Below are 3,975 nucleotides of genomic sequence, written 5' to 3'. Positions count from 1 at the left end.
CCACAGCTTTCTCTCCCAGTCCCGTCTTCCACTTCATCACAGCGTCTGGAATTAGAAGTCATGAACTTATTGTCAGCACCAATGTGAACGTTGAACGCTGCGTGTAAGCCATAGTTCATGGCATCTCCAAACACTTACCACTCTCTTTCGCAACTCCAGCACCTTAAGGCGCTCCTCGCTTAAGGCGTCTTGGAGTTCAGCCTGTGTTTGGGCCACCTGTAGGTCCATCACTGGCACTGGCAGTGTGTCTGCCCTGTAGTTGCCTGAATAGGAGAGCCTCTCGCTGGTTCTCCTCCAATGTCTCCATCTTCCGGAGCGTAACCTGTAATGTGTCTGTCATTAAAGACATGTAAAACAAGTTTACAAGAGTTAGCATGATTGGCATACACTGTGGTTCTTCTAGATTAGCTGTAACATTTATGTAAATAACAAATGTTACCTTGAATGGTTGTATACAAAGCATATATTTTTTTGAGTGTCTTATATTTGCACTTGCCTGGCTGCCAGCTGTTTTCCTGGGCCCCCAATTGGTTCACCTCCACCAGACCAGAGTTGACATCTAGGGGTATGGAATCTGGTGATGCAAAAGTTTTAAGTCATGCTTTTGCTTCAAAACATAGCCTTTAGGTTGCCATGGCTCATACAATTATTGTCACTGTTTTAAACGGTCATTCATTACTTTACCATCATTTCCCAGGGACACAGTGCTAGGCCGTGTGACGGTGGTAGGATAATCTGTACAGAAATGAAAATGGAATGTAGTTTATGTACATAGTTATAGCATATTGATATAAAAGGAGAAGCATTGCACATATGTGATCGTTCGAAAGCAGGGCCCCACATCGTAGCGTCGCACATGTGTGATTCTGAACATTCCAACCGACTGTTTTCCGATAGACAAAAACTATATGACAAACGCTATAGTATGGCTTCAAAATTTACAATTAGTAGGCTAACAAGTAACACTAGCAGGTAGTAGCATTGCTACGAGTATTATGCTAGGTTGCTAGGTAACGGAAGCTAATTAAAGCAACCTAGCTGCCGTTTTGGAAAAATAACTGGTGGAAGCGTCGGAAATATTTAAAACTCACGCATCTAAAAGGTTAAAACGAATAAACTTATCCAAAAAAAGATGTCATGTACAAATTGGAAAAATTAGTGACATGATACTTTTATAGACGCCATTGCTGTGATTAAAACGTGATCAGCCACGCTAGCTCCACAGTCTTTGAAAATTCCGGGCTAAATAGACTATTTTGGGACAAGGTTTTTAACAGTTCTGAACGTTTATTTTCACTGATTCTTTTGTGGGTGATTTGTGAGAAGCTAAACTTTGAAAACATGTAGGCCTATGCATTTTCAGTATTTCAACATAACTTTCTGGAGGGTTTAACCTCTACTGTACTGTAGCCAATGGCGGAGCCAGGGGGTGGCCGGGGGTGGCCACGGCCACCCCCCGTAGAATCTCGGCCACCCCATTGGCCACCCCAAGCACCACATCAGAGCGGTTAAAAGTTTTGACGGCTGTGGAAAAATGCGGAACCTTTCTCGCACCGCTAGTACACTGTCGGACCCTTTAGCCACGCGCAGCGCGCACACATCCTGTATTTGAATTAAACGGCTCAAGCATGGCCTGAGAATGCCTGTTACCACCTGACGCTTCGACCGGCACCTGCGGCTAAGTGAAGAAACGCAAAACAGAAAGGTATGATATCATAATGGATGTTGTTTTTGTCTTCTAATAACTGTGACTATCCCACCCATGACTATCTATTTTGCGAAGTTTAGAAGCAAGCTAGATCGGAGGAGAACATAGTAAACTGTTAAAATTGCTATATGCTATGCTGTATTTGATAACTACGTTGCCAGAACGTGTTATGATTGTGTCAGGTATATACAGTATGCATTTTGGATAGGTGTCATTAAAGAGGGAAAAATAATGAAGAGGAAGAAGGCAGACATAGCGTCCTTCTTCAGGGCAAGTGGAAAGAAGACAGCTAAGGCAAAGAATGAGGATGAGATGGAGAAAAAACAGGCAGAGAGTGAGGATGAGGAGCCCCCAGAGAGCAGCAACTTAAATGGACCTCCAGGTATACAGTATAGAGACTCACATATAGTACAGCTTGATATGATGTTATCTTATTTACAATTGGCTTAAAGTGTGTCTATTCATATACAGGTCAGGTTGAAAGTGCATTGTAAAACATATCAGTTAGTTTTTTCATTACATTAAAGTATGGCATATTTGTATTTGCTACCCAGAGACACTTTCACTAATATTATACTTTAGCTTATAGTGTGTTTGTTAAACACTATATAGCATGCATTATAAAACCTTTAGGAAAATTACCTGTACACCTTATTGTAATTATTTTAGATGTTTCTGAAAGATTGATTGAGAGCAGGACAGAAGAGTCCTCCCTGAGGAGTGGCCCCAGTGGATCCCCAGGTAAATTGTCAATCTTACATTGTATGTTGTACTCTTCTGCTAACTTTTCCATCGATATTGTCCACAAGTTTATATTGAATATGTTTAATGCTGTAGAAAATGAATTTTAATCTTTTGTATCTGTGAAATTGGATAGTGGATCATTACACCTTGTGGAAAATACTTTAAACACCTATTAATGTTTTTAATATATATATTTAGATTCCCACAGAGAAGATTCAGACAGCGAGAGAGAGGAGCCTCCAACAACGAGTGGCGGCCCAAGTGGACCTCCAGGTATACTCACTCTTTCACACATACTGGACACTTTAATGCTTGTCATATTTACATTTGTTGTAATTCAGCAAATTGTATTCAGGATGTTATTTTATTTATTTTCCTATTTCTATACATTAGCTCAGTATTTTATACTTTTTGTTATTTAAAGATAAATCCATATTGTGATCAGACTTGATTAAAAAAACATTGCACTTCTAATTTTGCATCCTTGTTTTGTATTCCTGATGATACACTGAGAGAATTGACTTGGCTTGTCGCCATAAACTGAGGACATCTCTACTATAAAATAGAGTACCTTACTGTCATTGCATATCTCTACAACCATTGTTCGACTCAGTCGTACAATACAAAAAAAAACACAAATAGCAATCGCTAAATCAACACAGTTTAAAACCAAGTATGAATACAGAATAAGTGTATTCTTTTTTTTCACCTGAATTCCGAATAATGTTGAGATGTTTCCTATATGTGTCTAAAATAGCTCTGCATCGCCTGGTGAGACACATGCTTGCCACCCAAAAATTATCACTGGCCCCATCCTGGCCACCCCAATGGAAATTCCCTGGCTCCGCCACTGACTGTAGCTATCGAAATCCTAACGTAAACAATGTGAATCTGATAGCACATAAACAGGCTAAATGGCCTACATTTCAAACATATACGTATAAGTATGCCCCATCAAATTTCTTAAAATATGTTTATATACTTCTGTAAAGAAACTCACCTTTGAAGTAGCTAATTTCCAGTTGAAATCCAATGCGTACAAGACGGGTGTTGAACCCCTGCAAAATCTCTTCTGAAACCCCAATTTGAGCGATGCGTTGAAATGGGCATGCGCAAAGTTGTTGCTCAGGGGCAGACTGAGGGGCAGGTTTGCTAAGGAAGAATTGTAATATTCTGTGATGATTTGTCTTTGGAAATGAAACTCTTAAGAGTCGCTTACCTTTTGGTCACATTTAACAATTTTGTATCACAAAAATTATTGGAGCACAAATTTGCATTGTGTGTCATACAGCTTTGGTGTGCTATACAAAGAATGTTTGCTTAATCATGTTACACATCACACATTGATTGCTTTTGTACATGTTTATAGTAAAGAATGAAAGACTAAATTATATTCCAGATTCAGTCTTATTTATTAAAGCTATGTTTCTGCATATGAGAAAATTGATGACCAATGACATGCTGGGGCTGAGCTGCACATGAATTACATGCATTGTCTACATTTATACGTGCTGGGTGCAACA

The 3,975-nt window shown here is 39.4% G+C and overlaps 1 long non-coding RNA gene across 1 annotated transcript; it reads right to left on the bottom strand.

The window, feature by feature from the left end:
• Window positions 1-493: 493 nt before the first annotated feature.
• Window positions 494-3,750, bottom strand: LOC134039994 (uncharacterized). Its single transcript, XR_009932841.1, has 3 exons — window positions 3,453-3,750; window positions 685-735; window positions 494-574 (listed from the first exon to the last, which is right to left on the bottom strand). It is a non-coding gene; the product is annotated as an uncharacterized LOC134039994 (long non-coding RNA).
• Window positions 3,751-3,975: the final 225 nt, after the last annotated feature.

This window comes from Osmerus eperlanus, chromosome 19, assembly GCF_963692335.1.
Source record: "Osmerus eperlanus chromosome 19, fOsmEpe2.1, whole genome shotgun sequence".
Lineage (NCBI taxonomy): Eukaryota > Metazoa > Chordata > Actinopteri > Osmeriformes > Osmeridae > Osmerus > Osmerus eperlanus.
The sequence above is the reverse complement of the archived record's forward strand: the minus strand, read 5'-3'. Positions and strand labels throughout refer to the sequence as shown.